This window comes from Schistocerca nitens, chromosome 5, assembly GCF_023898315.1.
Source record: "Schistocerca nitens isolate TAMUIC-IGC-003100 chromosome 5, iqSchNite1.1, whole genome shotgun sequence".
Lineage (NCBI taxonomy): Eukaryota > Metazoa > Arthropoda > Insecta > Orthoptera > Acrididae > Schistocerca > Schistocerca nitens.
Window position 1 is genome coordinate 395,949,273 of NC_064618.1, and position 16,449 is coordinate 395,965,721.

Genomic DNA, 16,449 nt, shown 5'->3' on the forward strand with positions numbered 1-16,449 from the left:
TAAATCGAAGAAAGACGAAAGTGATGAGAAGTAGCAGAAACTTAATATATGGATTGTTGGTCACAAAGTAGATGAAACTAAGGAATTGTGCTACCTAGGTAGTAACACAACCAATGACGAACTGAGCAAGGAGGACATCAAAACCAGACAAGCACTGGCAAAAAGGGCATTCCAGGCCAAGAGAAGACTGCTACTATCAATCTTAGGGCGTTACTTGAGGAAGAAAGTTCTAAGAATGTACGTTTGGTGCACATCATTTATGGTAGTGAGAAATGGACTGTGGGAAAACAGAAATAGAAGAGAATCGAAACATGGACTGATAAGGTAAGGAATAAGAAGGTTCTGCGCAGAATCGGAAAGGAATATGTGAAAAACACTGACAAGAAGAGGGGACAAAATGATAGGACATCTGTTAAGACACCTGGGAGTAACTATCATGGTACTAGAGGGATTATAATAGCAGGCTGTAATGCGATTTTTACTTAATCGTGAGTTTAGCTAATTTCGATTACTTGTCAAAGTAGCTAATCGCACGATTGAATAAAAATTACATTACAGCCTACTACGAACCACGTTTACGTTTATTAAACATCTGGAGGGTGTGGATCGCCACAAATTCAAAATTTTAAGTAGTGGAGGGTGTTGTAGAGGGTAAAAACTGTAGAGGGAAACAGATACTGGGATACATCTGGAAAATAATTGAGGGCGTAGGCGAGGAATGCGTGGCGGGCCGCAACAAACCAGTCAGAAGACTGTGGACTCAAAAATAAATAAATAAAATAAAAAAGATGATAGACTAAAGACTGTTTGACTACGTGCTGTTTAGCTTCCAACCAGAGCTCACGTTCTCTGAAAAAAAGAAAAAATGTAAGAGAATTATAGCAGCTTTGGTTTGCACATGTTAGTCATACACAGAAAGATACAGCTCAGGCCCCCTAAAACTGAAAAAGAGGGAAGGCGGTTGCAGAGCCATTAGTTTGTACATGATATTATTGCACAGCACTATCACAACATGCTAACTACACGTTATGTTTTTCGGAGTTATTTCTGTATTTGCAGTTCGTCCGTAATTACGGCCACCAAGGCATTACTCACTTTAAGAAAAAAAAAAAAACTTTAGCGTCTAAAATTCCTCGGAGTATTTTTATTTATCTACTTTCTGCACAAGGTACGCTGCAGTAAAAACAGTAATAATGTGACGGATGGCGTTTTTCCTGCAAATAAAAGAAGCGCCAGGTTCTCGCTCAGAGAGGAGCCGTGGCGCTAACGTCACGGAAAGTACGAAGACCTTAAGAGAGCGGCACGCGACTCGCGAACCGTTCTGGTTGCTGACCCGTTTGGGCCTCATTGCGGATTTACGCCGACTGCTACACGCGGCAGCCGGAATTCGAGACGCTCAAAGCGGAACAGTCGACGAATTAATATTTATTGGCTCCTTACAGCCACGTCCGGCCATATAACCCGGAAGAATTATCAACAACACTATCTGGTACAGTCGTTCGGAATCCAATATTCTAAGCAATTATCGACTTTCCAGTAACATATTGCCTCCTATTTCTGTTCATAATTCGATTGTTAGCCCGGAGTAGTTTACGATTAATATGTCTTTATATTTATTATGGCAAATAATGCAGAAACTATACTAAATCGATATCCACTAAACAGTCTATATCCACTAAACAGTCTGATATGATTCTACCCCGCTTCTTTGCTGTTTCGTAGGTGACTCTTGTAATGTAATCAAGTATGAATATTAGGAACACTTGGATAACGATTGGTATCGATCACTTCATTTATATAAAAAGCATCAATTTTATGCAGATCGATTTCGAAGCAAGCGATATACACTCCTGGAAATTGAAATAAGAACACCGTGAATTCATTGTCCCAGGAAGGGGAAACTTTATTGACACATTCCTGGGGTCAGATACATCACATGATCACACTGACAGAACCACAGGCACATAGACACAGGCAACAGAGCATGCACAATGTCGGCACTAGTACAGTGTATATCCACCTTTCGCAGCAATGCAGGCTGCTATTCTCCCATGGAGACGATCGTAGAGATGCTGGATGTAGTCCTGTGGAACGGCTTGCCATGCCATTTCCACCTGGCGCCTCAGTTGGACCAGCGTTCGTGCTGGACGTGCAGACCGCGTGAGACGACGCTTCATCCAGTCCCAAACATGCTCAATGGGGGACAGATCCGGAGATCTTGCTGGCCAGGGTAGTTGACTTACACCTTCTAGAGCACGTTGGGTGGCACGGGATACATGCGGACGTGCATTGTCCTGTTGGAACAGCAAGTTCCCTTGCCGCTCTAGGAAAGGTAGAACGATGGGTTCGATGACGGTTTGGATGTACCGTGCACTATTCAGTGTCCCCTCGACGATCACCAGTGGTGTACGGCCAGTGTAGGAGATCGCTCCCCACACCATGATGCCGGGTGTTGGCCCTGTGTGCCTCGGTCGTATGCAGTCCTGATTGTGGCGCTCACCTGCACGGCGCCAAACACGCATACGACCATCATTGGCACCAAGGCAGAAGCGACTCTCATCGCTGAAGACGACACGTCTCCATTCGTCCCTCCATTCATGCCTGTCGCGACACCACTGGAGGCGGGCTGCACGATGTTGGGGCGTGAGCGGAAGACGGCCTAACGGTGTGCGGGACCGTAGCCCAGCTTCATGGAGACGGTTGCGAATGGTCCTCGCCGATACCCCAGGAGCAACAGTGTCCCTAATTTGCTGGGAAGTGGCGGTGCGGTCCCCTACGGCACTGCGTAGGATCCTACGGTCTTGGCGTGCATCCGTGCGTCGCTGCGGTCCGGTCCCAGGTCGACGGGCACGTGCACCTTCCGCCGACCACTGGCGACAACATCGATGTACTGTGGAGACCTCACGCCCCACGTGTTGAGCAATTCGGCGGTACGTCCACCCGGCCTCCCGCATGCCCACTATACGCCCTCGCTCAAAGTCCGTCAACTGCACATACGGTTCACGTCCACGCTGTCGCGGCATGCTACCAGTGTTAAAGACTGCGATGGAGCTCCGTATGCCACGGCAAACTGGCTGACACTGACGGCGACGGTGCACAAATGCTGCGCAGCTAGCGCCATTCGACGGCCATCACCGCGGTTCCTGGTGTGTCCGCTGTGCCGTGCGTGTGATCATTGCTTGTACAGCCCTCTCGCAGTGTCCGGAGCAAGTATGGTGGGTCTGACACACCGGTGTCAATGTGTTCTTTTTTCCATTTCCAGGAGTGTACTTTTTAAACTACTGCTTTATTCGAACTGATAAAATATAAGCCAGTAACCAGATGCCGAAGAAGACAACGAAGCCAAAATGAAAGCAGATATGTATCAGGTTTCATAATTTATTAGTGGGGGCGTGACTACTCTCAAATTTTACCCAAAATTGCAAATATCTGTAAAGCTGATATGTAATTGGAACTATAATCTCTAATGAAACAGAACATCTTACTCTATTATACAATTCTGTTGGATTCTCAGCTCCTTTTTCAATATATGATCGATTGCAAGCATTCTATCTATATCCAACCGAGTGATTGAGACAGGTGGCTGTAGCGAGTGAGTCTTCGACGGCCGCCGGTACTGCGTCAGGCGAACATCAGTTAATACGCTGGCTTTTGCAGCAGCAAGAGGCTGAGGAATAAGGGTGACAAGGGTTCGTGAGACGCAATATACATTAGTAGTCAATACAATTTTATTATTTTTTATTATTATTGCCTCTGACCACTACCTCGAATTTCTTTGTAGGCAAGAAATGCTATAAGGAAACAATGATAATGAAACACTTACGGAAAAATCGAAACAAAAAAAAAATGATAATAATGTAGAATAATGAAATTTTGGGAAAACATTTGTCTAGATAACATATTTATGTGACTAACATTGCAAGGTCACAGGTTAATGTAAACACGAAATAAGCCACCGCAAATGTGAAATGCTAGTACATTAACAACCGATGTACCCGCCAGACTGTTGAATGCAAGCATGCAAACGTGGATGGATTGTGTTGTACAGGTGCCGGAGGTCAGCTTATGAGACCGAGTTCCATGTCTGTCACACCTGCGACTGTCAATACAGGGACGGTTAATGCTGTCTGCGGATGACACTGGTTGTCTTTCGATGATGTCCCATATGTGCTAGGTCTGGTGATGGAGCAGGCCAAGGCAACGTCGACAGTCTATATAGCATGTTGGGTTGCAACAGCAGTATGTGCAAAAGCGTTATCCTGTTGGAAAACACGGTGGAATAGTTTCATTAATGACAGCGCGACAGCTCAAATAACCAGACTGATATACAGTTTTGCCCTCATGGCGCTAGTTATAATCATTAGAGTGTTCCTCCTGCCATACTAAATCGCATCCCAGACCACAACTCCAAGTGTAAGTCCGGTCTCTCTAGGAGGCAGACAGGTTGGCTGCAGGTCTTCTATAGGCTTCCTCCTAACCGACACACGGCCATCACTGGGACCAAGGTAGAAACAGCTTTCATCAGAAAACACAACAGACCTCCGCCCTGCCCTCCAATGAGTTCTCACCTGATAGCACTGACATCGCGTATCCCGATGGTTTGCCGTCAGTGGAATGCACGTTGCAGGGCGTCTGGCTCGGGGCTGTCTTTGAAATGACCGTTTTGTAACAGCTCGTTCTGTCACCGTGGTGCCAACCGTTGCTCAGATTGCTCCTGCAGACGCAGTTCATAGGCCAGAGTCATACGCCGATGGTCCTCCTTCTTTGTAATGCCACATGGTCGTCTACTTGAGACCGTACATTCTCGTGGCTACGGTTGCCAATGATCATGTACAGTGGCTACATTCCTGCCAACGCTTTCTGCATATCGCAGAAGGAACACCAGCTTCACCTAGTCCTATTACACGGTCCCGTTGAGACTCAGTGATAATGGTATCTTTGTTGCCTTAAAGGTGTTCTTGACTAAGGTCAACTCGCCACGTCCAGTCTCAAAGGTAACTAAGGCTCACGACTGTTACAGTGTGTATTTAAAGCCGACCTGATTTGCATTCTCATAGTGGCGCTACCAACGCCACTCTTGTGAGACTGGTGAGAAATTTGAATACGCGTCATCTTTCAGATGTACGATTAGAAACACTCCTACCAACTTTCGTTTATGTCACACAGCTTCTTCTTAGTGCTGCAACTTTTTTCTGTCAGTGTAGTAAATATGCACATAGGCCTAATTTCAGACAAAGAAGTATCAAGAAAGGAAAAAAAAGGCCGGCCGGAGTGGCCGTGCGGTTCTAGGCGCTACAGTTTGGAACCACGAGACCGCTACGGTCGTAGGTTCGAATGCTGCCTCGGGCATGGATGTGTGTGATGTCCTTAGGTTAGTTGGGTTTAAGTAGTTCTAAGTTAAGTCCCATAGTGCTCAGAGCCATTTGAACCATTTGAACCAAAGGGAAAAAAATAGAAGAAACTGTTTCAGCAACATGGACAGTAAACTAGCACTACAAATATACTACAATACGAGAAATAAACTACAGAACTTCCACCATTCACCCCGTGGTGACACAATCAGGCAGTTCGACGACGAAGCAACAAAGGAAAGTGCTGTCAAATTTGAGAGTTTCACTAGGGAATCCTGCACTCGGGTCACACAGCAAGAGGCGGAGTTCCTCCCATTCAATCCAACCACGGACTTTCTCAGCACCCGCATGTCTGGAAGGGGACTGCCAAGGAGGGGTTGGGGGGAGGAGGGGGGGGGGAAGACCACGAGAGAAGTATTAAATAACCAAGGACATACTACGAGTAGTGACTTGGAAGTCAGAAGTTTGAACATGTTAAGGAAGCTAGAAAATATGAAAAGAGAAATGCTAAGTCTCAGTCTAGATACAATGGGGATCAATGAAGAGAAATTGAAAAAAGATAAGGATTTCTGGTCAGAAGAATGTAGGCTAATATAAACAGCAACAGAAGATGGCATAACGGGAATAGGATTCGTTGTGAATAGGAAGGTGTGCAGAGAATGAGTTACTGTGAACAGTTCAGTGATAGGGCTGTTCTCGTAAGAGTCAATAGCAAATCAACACCGACAACAATAGTTCAGGTATACATTCCGAAGTCTCAGGCAGAAGATGATAAGATAGAGAAAATAATCAAGATATTGAACGGGCAATTCAGTACGTAAAGGGAGAAGCGAGATAATAGTCATGGGGGACTGGAATGCGGCTGTAGGCAAAGGTGTAGAAGAAAGGGTTACTTGAGAATATGAATTTGGTAGTAGGAATGGTAGAGGAGAGAGGATAATTAAGTTCTTCATAAATTTCAGCTAATAATAGCGATTACTCTGTTCAAGAATCACAGGGGGAGGAGGTATTCTTGAAAAAGTCATGTACAGGCAGAGATTAAAAAATCTGATTCAGAATTATAAAGCCGAGAGCATATATAGACTCAGACCACAGTTTAGTAATATTGAAGAGTAGGGTGAAGTTTCGGAGTCTTATGAAGATTCAATGCGCAAAGAAGCGGGATACTAAGGAATGAAGAGACACGCTTCAAGCTCTCTGAGACTATTGGTACTGCAATAGTGAATAGCTCAGTAGGCAGTTCATCTGAAGAGGACAGGACTTCTCTAAAAAGGACAATCGCACAAGTTGGAAACAAAAACGTCGACACCAGTAAGACAACTGCGAAGAAACCACGGGTAACAGAAGAAATACTTAAGTTGGTCGACGTAGGAAGGGAGTACCAAAATGTTCAGGGAAATTCACACGTCATTTAAAAATGAAATAAATAGGAAGTGAATGGAAGCTAAGTCGAAATGGCTGTATGAAAATGTAAAGATATCGAAAAAAAAAATGGTTTTCGGAAGAACTGATTGAGCATATGGAAGAGTTAAGAGAACAGTCTACGAAATTAAAAGCAAGGGCTGTAACATTATAATGGCAATATAAAAGAGCTTTGGGCGACTTAAGATGAAATAAAGCAGAAAAGATAAATAACATTACATCAGAATTTCTAATACCACTGTGGGAAGTGGCGGAAAATTGACTATTCATGTTGTTTTGTAGAATGTATGAGACAGGCGATATTAAGTCAATCTTTCGGAAAAACATCATCTACACAATTCCGAACACTTCAAGAGCCGAAAAGTGCGAGATTTATCGCATTGCCAGCTTAACAGCTCATGCATCCAAATTGCTGACAAAAATAATATACAGAAGAATCGAAAGGGAAATTTTTGGTCTGTTTGATGACTGTTCTTACTGTTATGGGTAAAGTCAAGTCAATCCACTGACATCTTCACGTACTTCTTTATATACTGGGTGATGTTGCAGGGTAGGTTGTGCAGAGAAATAATTGTTACATCGGCGCAACATATCGAATTTTTTCTTCGCAATTATTTCTCAGCACAGCCTACCCTGCAACACGCTTAGAAGCTTTACATACTGTTTCTGACCAGCCTGTATATTTTATAGTGATGACTTTCTACAGTTGCCAGGAACTTGAAGAATTACATTTAAGCACTTGAAAGGTTCAGTAAGGGAATTCCGCCTAGTTTGCAAGATATGGAAACATTTTTAGATCATTTTGACTTGTATTATAGAAGAACCTTTGGGAAACATATGGCCCACCACATACATCACGAAGAAATTTTGTTTATAAAAAATCGTTTGTCGAATTTATTTGTAATGTATAGATTTATTGCGACATAATTTTCTATAGCACGAGTTTATCACTCATTTTTGTAACAGATGGACTGCAAAGACTGTAGCTTCCATAGATACATTTGTAAAGCTTGGACACATAAAAGGATGCATTTTCTTTGAGTATTAAGAAAGGCATTGTTGAGTAAAATGGCTCACGGCAGGCGGAACAACTGTAACGGAGAGATCAGTCGTAGTCGAGTCTTTGGAGAGATGTGACTTATCGATTAGCTTAGCTGAGGATTTCTGGGTCAGAGCCAGTGGTTCCCATTTAAAGACAAGAATTTTTGAGGAAATAGAGAATAGCTAAAAACTGAATATTATTGGATGAAAGCCTTTCGCAATTTGATTTTGACACAGAAACGACTCAAAAACCAAATAGTATTCGTCGCATAGCATTGTGTGCATTTAGCGATTATTGTAGTTTGTTAATTTTCATTGTTCAGTGACTTCCAGTGTTAGGTAGAGGAGACTGTTAATGTGTGTGAAATCTTATGGGATTTAACTGCTAAGGTCATCAGTCCCTGAGCTTACACACTACTTAACCTAAATTATCCTAAGGACAAACACACACACCCATGCCCGAGGGAGGACTCGAACCTCAGCCGGGACCAGCCGCACAGGCCATGACCGCAGCTAGAGGAGACTATTTATCAGTCATATGTCGGAGGCGTTAGCAACTTCCATCCACTTCTGTTACTTAAAAGAGAATTGTGATTTAAGAACTTACAAGTAAAAATGCTTGAGTATTTTCTTGAAAGGAGTTTACATGTTTGCTTCGCAGTTTGGAGAAGATTAAATAAGTTCTGAAATGATAATTAAATAGACACCCTAGTTGCAAACAGGCGTTGATGTACTTCATTGAGCCCCGACCGGGACTCGAACCCGGGATCTCCTGCTTACATGGCAGACGCTCTATCCAGCTGAGCCACCGCGGGCACAGAGGATAGTGCGTCTGCAGGGACTTATCCCTTGCACGCTCCCCGTGGGGTCCACATTCCCAAAATGTCCACACCACTACATTCGTAGTGCGCCTAATAGATGTTTGCCCATCATACTCATTACTCGAGGCAGATTAATCTACCAAGTCCCGTACGAGTTCGGGCATAGCGTGTGCGTTCGCACAAGAAGGTCAATGGCCGTGAAGCCATATTTTAACTATATATGACGGTAGTATCTGTTCCCGAACGTTCTTTCGGGAACAGACACTACCGTCATATATAAATAAGTTCTGATTTCATTTTATTTTTCATTTATAATCTACCTCTCCCTTTTCTTAAATGACATACATTTCTAATGCAATGGGTACTTAGGGCATTGTTAGCAAGTGAACAGAACGACGAGTGGATAGGGTGATGTTGAGCCGTGGCGCCAATAAGTTAATAGACTGTTCTGTCTGGTGCCACTAGCTCAAGGGTAGTATCGACTATCCCTCTTCTGGCCCCATTGCCAATATCTGTGAGGAAGAGTTGGTATCTGTGGGTTGTGTCCTCAGAAGTTCTTTGCTTGCCGGTGTATATACGGGTTCGCTGGCCCGAGAAAGAAGGCAACAAGTTTGGGGATTGGCGGTAGCGTCGTGACAAGAGACGGTCACGAGCTGCGAGGGGCCGAAGCCACGAGCTACGCAACGACGGCCTGTGCAGAGGAAGGATACCGGAGTACTTCGTTCAGGTCAGTGTCGACCACAAGCAGCAGGCCGACATCCCGTCGGTTGGTTGGCAACATATGTGACGGACGACCGCTCGTGGCCTGGCTGTCCCCTTTTAGCTGGCTGCCATCGGTACCACTCAGCAACCGCCGGTGGATCCATGGAGCTGCTTGCTGATAAAGGGGATCAACATTCTGTAATCTTCGTGGTGATTGGTGTCATTGTCTACCCGACCTCCTAATTATTTACTGGTTTGTGCCTGGCCCACAGAGTTTTACTCGATCGGCTCTTAGGTCGTAAATACAGGCCATAGTATTGTACTAAGACACTAGTCGTCGTTTAAAAATTTGCCCCGTTACAATACTGCCTTTCTTTACCATTTTCTGGTTTGTACCCAACCCTCAGAGTTTTACTCGGTCTGCTCTTTGGGCGTTAATGTAGACCGTAGTATTGTAATAGACACTGGTTGTCGTCTGAAAATTTGTTCTGATATTATATTGACCCATCATTCATGTTTTAGTGAATCAGCTGCTGGTCGGAAATATAGTCGGAACAATTGTAGCAAAGCACAGGTTGCCGTTGAACAAACGGGGGTCTTGTGGTTAGATTTGTATGTTAACTGGTTCAATTCCTTGATTGTAATTGTATTTGAGATAATCTCAACTACCTGTTGCACTAAGTTGTGCGTTCCTGTCTTTGAAAGACCGGGTCATTATTGGTGTATTTTTAACTGGACCTTGCCGGCCCGTGTGGCCGTGCGGTTCTAGGCACTTCAGTCTGGAACCGCGTGACCACTACGGTCGCAGGTTCGAATCCTGCCTCGGGCATGGATGTGTGTGATGTCCTTAGGTTAGTTAGGTTTAAGTAGTTTTAAGTTCTAGGGGCAATGCATTCTTCTTGTGATGACGTATGGCTGCGAGACATGGACACTGAACTCATTCACAAAAGGGAAACTTAGGACAGCACAGAGAGCCATGGAGAGATCAATGCTGGGCTATACAAGAAAGGACAGGAAAAGGGCAGATGACATCCGGTCTGTGACAAAGGTTAATGACAACTTGGAGAGAGTAGGTTCCTTGAAATGGCAGTGGGCTGGCCACGTTGCAAGAAGAAAAGACAACAGATGGACGAAGCTAGTACTGGAGTGGAGTCCGAGAGAGCACCGGAGGCCTAGAGGAAGACCACCAGAAAGATGGGACAAAGACATCAAGAAGAGCGCTGGTAACACCTGGCAGAGAACTGCCCAAGACCGTCCCACTTGGAGAAGACTTCTGAAAGCCTACCTGAATCCACAACTCGAAGTGGCCACATCATCTAATGATTGAATTGGCTGATGATGATGATGATGATGATGATGAAGTTCTAGGGCACTGATGACCTCAGATGTTAAGTCCAATAGTGCTCAGAGCCATTTGAACCACTTTAACTGGATCTTGTGGTTCCGCCGAGTGAGTTCTCTTATGCTAAGTGATCATACGTAATGTTTTAAAACGGTCCTTCAGCGCGGCCTTCATAACTGAGAAGCAATTTAACTTCTGACATATTAACATCCAACTGTCACCAGGGCTTTAGTCAGAATAAGATTGTCAAAAGGGAAGGGTTGGGATCCAGAGGGGCCGAGCGGTTCTAGGTGCTTCAGTCCGGAACCGTGCGGCTGCGTTCGCAGGTTCGAATCCTGCCTCGGGCATAGATGTGTGTGCTGTCCTTAGTTAGGTTTAAGTAGTTCTAACTCTAGGACACTGATGACCTCAGATGTTAAGTCCCATAGTGCTCAGAGCCATTTGAACCATTTTTGGGATCCAGTCGCACCTTTTTGCTGATTGAAATGAAAAGGTTGTTCGCTTTGAAGCAAGCCTCATCATTTTCATAATAATTTCCTAATTTGTTTAACCTTTAAGCATAGGTGCACAACTTAACCCCGAACCTTTCTACATACAGTTTCCAAATAAAAAAAATTACGTCATTTGTTTGAGTAATTGAAACACTCTTGTCATCAATATTAGTTATATGTTTTCATGTGTTGCAGAAGGGTATTTAATAAGAGAAAGTGTCTCCAGCGCGGTAGTAAACACCGCTGTTTCATCCGATAACGGACGGGCTGCAGGTCCGAGTCCTTGTAATTATTGTCATGTTGTTCCTGTTTTGATTTCTCTTGTAAAAGTTAATTCATTCCACAAATTTGTTAATTTGTAAAGAAAACGAATTTATGATTATATATTATTAAATAAACAGGTTATGTGAAAAGAAAGTAAAATTGATGGGTCCTCTCTTCCACGTTTTCTTTAACACCAGTAAACACCACGTATCAGATGTCTTTCTTGACAAGCAGTAAATTATAGCACGCAATGCAGCGCTTTTCTCTTTAAGTTTCTGATGCCGCAGCAGTACTGTCACTAGCAGCTACGCTGATACAGAACAGAACCGAGTGTCCGTTGCAGGTAAGACATTATCAGGGCTTAATTAAGGAACTCATTTGGAAGGAAATTTCCTTGTTGCATGCAGTGAAATAAATGAGACGTGAACACATTCTCGACACGTAATGTACAGCGACTGTGATTGAGCATCTCCGCGATAAGTTTATTTTCAGTTTATACTGTCAATTTCAAAGTTCCTCTCATTAGAAATTACCAATTTTTTAAAAAAATATCATCTTGTTAGACTCCTCCCGTAATTTCACTTCATTTAATATTTTTCAACACATACTTTCGCCATCATCTTTACGAATTTACCGGTTTCAGTCGTATGATCGCAGGAAGACTAACACCAAAAATTAAATATGCACTGTACATATAATATCAAGTCCGAACGCTGTTGCAGAGGCAACGGAAAAAGCATGCGAAGTTCAGAAGAACGCGAAATCCCAAAGATTGGCTAAAATTTACAGACGCGCGAAATTTGGCACGGACTTCAATGCGAGATGCCTTTAATAGGTTCCACAACGAAACATTGTCTCGATATTTGGTAGAAAATCCGAAGAAATTCTGGTCGTATGTAAGGTACACAAGCGGCAAGACGCAGTCAATACCTTCGCTGCGCAGTGCCGATGGTACTGTTACCGACAACTGTGCCGCTAAAGCGGAGTTATTGAACGCAGTTTTCCGAAATTCCTTCACCAGGGAAGACGAATGAAATATTCCAGAATTTGAAACACGAACAGCTGCTAGCATGAGTTTCTTAGAAGTAGATACCTTAGGGGTTGCGAAGCAACTCAAATCGCTTGATACGGGCAAGTTTTCAGGTCCAGATTGTATACCGATTAGGTTCCTTTCAGATAACGCTGATACAATAGCTGCCTACTTAGCAATCATATACAACCGCTCGCTCACCGATAGATCTGTACCTACAGATTGGAAAATTGCGCAGGTCGCACCAGTGTTTAAGAAGGGTAGTAGGAGTAATCCATCGAACTACAGGCCTATATCATTGACGTCAGTTTGCAATAGGGTTTTGGAGCATATACTGTATTCAATTATTATGAATCACCTCGAAGAGAACGATCTATTGATACGTAATCAGCATGGCTTCAGAAAACATCGTTCTTGTGCAACGCAGCTGGCTCTGTATTCGCATGAAGTAATGGCAGCAATCGTCAGGGGATCTCAGGTTGATTCCGTATTTCTGGATTTCTGGAAGGCTTTTGACACCGTTCCTCACAAGCGACTTCTAATCAAGCTGCGGGCCTATAGGGTATCGTCTCAGTTGTGCGACTGGATTCGTGATTTCCTGTCAGGAAGGTCGCATTTCGTAGTAATAGACGGCAAATCATCGAGTAAAACTGAAGCGATATCAGGTGTTCCCCAGGGAAGCGTCCTGGGACCTCTGCTGTTTCTGATCTATATAAATGACCTGGGTGACAATCTGAGCAGTTCTCTTAGGTTGTTGGCAGATGATGCTGTAATTTACCGTCTATTAAGGTCATCCGAAGACCAGTATCAGTTGCAAAGCGATTTAGAAAAGATTGCTGTATGGTGTGGCAGGTGGCAGTTGACGCTAAATAACGACAAGTGTGAGGTGATCCACATGAGTTCCAAAAGAAATCCGTTTGAATTCGGTTACTCGATAAATAGTACAATTCTCAAGGCTGTCAATTCAACTAAGTACCTTGGTGTTAAAATTACGAACAACTTCAGTTGGAAAGACCACATAGATAATATTGTGGGGAAGGCGAGCCAAAGTGATGGACTTTTGGTAAAGGTTACATTCGTACCACCTGTTGGAGCCACATTAATCTGTATAGAAAAAGGCTTAAGATTCTCGACGCTGAAGTATTTCCTGTGCAGCTTCAGCCTGGAGAAGGATGACACGGTGGGAGGAGCCACACTGGATTCAGCTGGAGGCCTGAAGTGGGATGAAAGTTCTAGAAAGCTGGGGGGCGGGGGGTGCTGTCTGTCCCAGGAGTTGAGGGTTCACTAACTATGACAGGTAATCGCCTGTGTGCAATCTCACGTTGGTTACATCACTGTGTATGTGTGTGTGTGTGTGTGTGTGTGTGTGTGTGTGTGTGTGTGTTATACTTTTATTTTCAGTGGTAAATTCGAGTTTTATTACGTGATGTGAATGATTTCACGTTTACCTAGTATTATGCTACAAATACTTTTAAGCAATTATTTGTAATTTTATTACCTGAGCGTTTACATCATTGAACAGATTTGTGATGATTTATTGTCGTAATGCTACCTATGTATTATTTCAGTTTGGTATACAGGAGCCTAATGATGGTCTGTGCATCGAAAATAGTTGTTAAATAAAGAATTTTGTAGAATTTTATCAGCAGCTCGAGGCTGTAATCATAAAACTTTTCAAATATGCAGGAGCTGTGGAAGATTTAAGACCGAATAAGGCAAAAGGGGGTAGACAACATTCCATCAGAATTTCTAAAATCCTTTGTGTAGTGGCAAAAAACGAGTATCCACGTTGGTGTGTAAAATGTGCGAAACTGGCGATGTAAAATCAGACTTTCCGGTAAACATCGACCACACAATTCTGAAAATTGCAAGAGCAGACAAGTGCGAGAATTATCTATCGATCACCTTCACAGCTCAGGCATCCAAGTTGTTGGCACGGATAAGACACGGAATGGAAAAGAAAACTGAAGATGTGTTAGACCATCAGTTTGGTTTTAGAAAAGGTAAAGGCACCAGAGAGGTACATATCACTTTGAGGTTGATAGTGGAAGCAATAGTAAAGAAAAAGCAAGCCATATTCGTAGAATTTGTTGACCTGCAAAAAGCGTTCGGCACTGTCAAGTGGTGCAAGATGTTCGCAATTCTGAGAAAAATAGGGTACGCGATAGGGAGAGACGGGAAATACACAATAGGTACAAGAGGGAATAATAAGAGTGGATGATCAAGAATAAAGCCCTCTGATTAAAATGCGTGGAAGGCAGAGATGTAGTCTTTCCTCCCTACTGTTCACTCTGTATATCGAAGAAGCAATGATGGAAATAAAAGAAAGGTACAAGAATGGAACTAAAATTCAAGGTGAAAGGATGACAATGATAAGATTCACTGGTGACTTTTCCATTCTGGGTGAAACTGAAGAAGAATTACAGAACCTACAAAATAGAATAAACAGTCTAAAGAGTACAGAGTAAAACGAAGAAAGACGAAAGTAATGAGAAGCAGCAGAAATGAGAGCAGCGAGAAACTAGACATTAGGATGAATAGTCACGAAGTAGATGAAGTTAAGGAATTCTACTACTAGGCAGCAAAATACGCTATGGCGGACGGAGCAAGAAGAACATTAAAAGCAGACTAGCACTGGCAAAAAGGGCATTCTGGTCAATAGAACTCTACTAGTACGTAACATAGCCCTTCATTATAGGAAATGTACGTTTGGAGCACAGCATTGCACGGTAGTGAAACATGGACTGTGGGAAAACTGGAACACAAGAGAATAGAAGCATTTGAGATGTGGTGCTACAGACGAATGTTGAAAGTCAGGTGGACTTATAAGGTAAGGAATGAGGAGGTTCTAAGCAGAATAGGCGAGGAAAGTAATATATGGAAAACTCTGATAGGACATCTGTTAAGACATCAGGGAATTACTTCCATGGTACTAATGGGTGAATACCGTAGGGAAAAACAGAAACTGAATCACATTAAAAAATAACTGAGGACATAATTTTCAAGTGCTACTCCGAGATGAAGAGGTGGGCACAGGAGAGGAATTGAGAGGAATTCGTGGCTGGCCACATCAAACCAGTCAGAAGACTAATCACTCGAAACAAAAGAAAAAAGCTATGGGGCACCACAGTATTTAAAACCTAATATTACTTCATTTATATACTGTACAACCGTTCGTCATCTGGAGTAGGAACCAGATATCTTACTATTGCACCACCTCGCCCGGTCACAGAGAGGAGGAAATTTTGGTGGGACTGACACCCCAAAGAAATACACTACTGGCCATTAGAATTGCTACACAACGAAGATGACGTGCTACATACGCGAAATTTAACCAACAGGAAGAAGATGCTGTGATATGCAAATGATTAGCTTTTCAGAGCATTCACACAAGGTTGGCGCCGGTGGCGACACCTACAACGTGCTGACATGAGGAAAGTTTCCAGCCGATTTCTTATACACAAACAGCAGTTGACCGGCGTTGCCTAGTGAAACGTTGTTGTGATGCCTCTTGCAAGGAGGAGAAATGCGTACCATCACGTTTCCGACTTTGATAAAGGTCGGATTGTAGCCTATCGCGATTGGGGTTTATCATATCGCGACATGGCTGCTCGCGTTGGTCGAGGTCCAATGACTGTTAGCAGAATATGGGATCGGTGGGTTCAGGAGGGTAATACGGAACGCCTTGCTGGATCCCAACGGCTTTGTATCATTAGCAGTCGAGATGGCAGGCATCTTATCCGCATGGCTGTATCGGATCATGCAGCCACGTCTCGATCCCTGAGTCAACTGATAAGGAAGTTTGCAAGACAACAACCATCCGCACGAACAGTTCGACGACGTTTGCAGCAGCATGGACTATCAGCTCGGAGACCATGGCTGCGGTTACCCTTGACACTGCATCACAGATAGGAGCGCCTGCGATGGTGTACTCAACGACGAACCTGGATGCACGAATGGCAAAACCTCATTTTTTCGGATGAAT

The 16,449-nt window shown here is 43.6% G+C and overlaps 1 non-coding gene across 1 annotated transcript; it reads right to left on the reverse strand.

The window, feature by feature from the left end:
- Positions 1 to 8,555: 8,555 nt before the first annotated feature.
- Trnat-ugu (transfer RNA threonine (anticodon UGU)) lies at positions 8,556 to 8,630 on the reverse strand. Its single transcript has one exon. It is a non-coding gene; the product is annotated as a tRNA-Thr (tRNA).
- Positions 8,631 to 16,449: the final 7,819 nt, after the last annotated feature.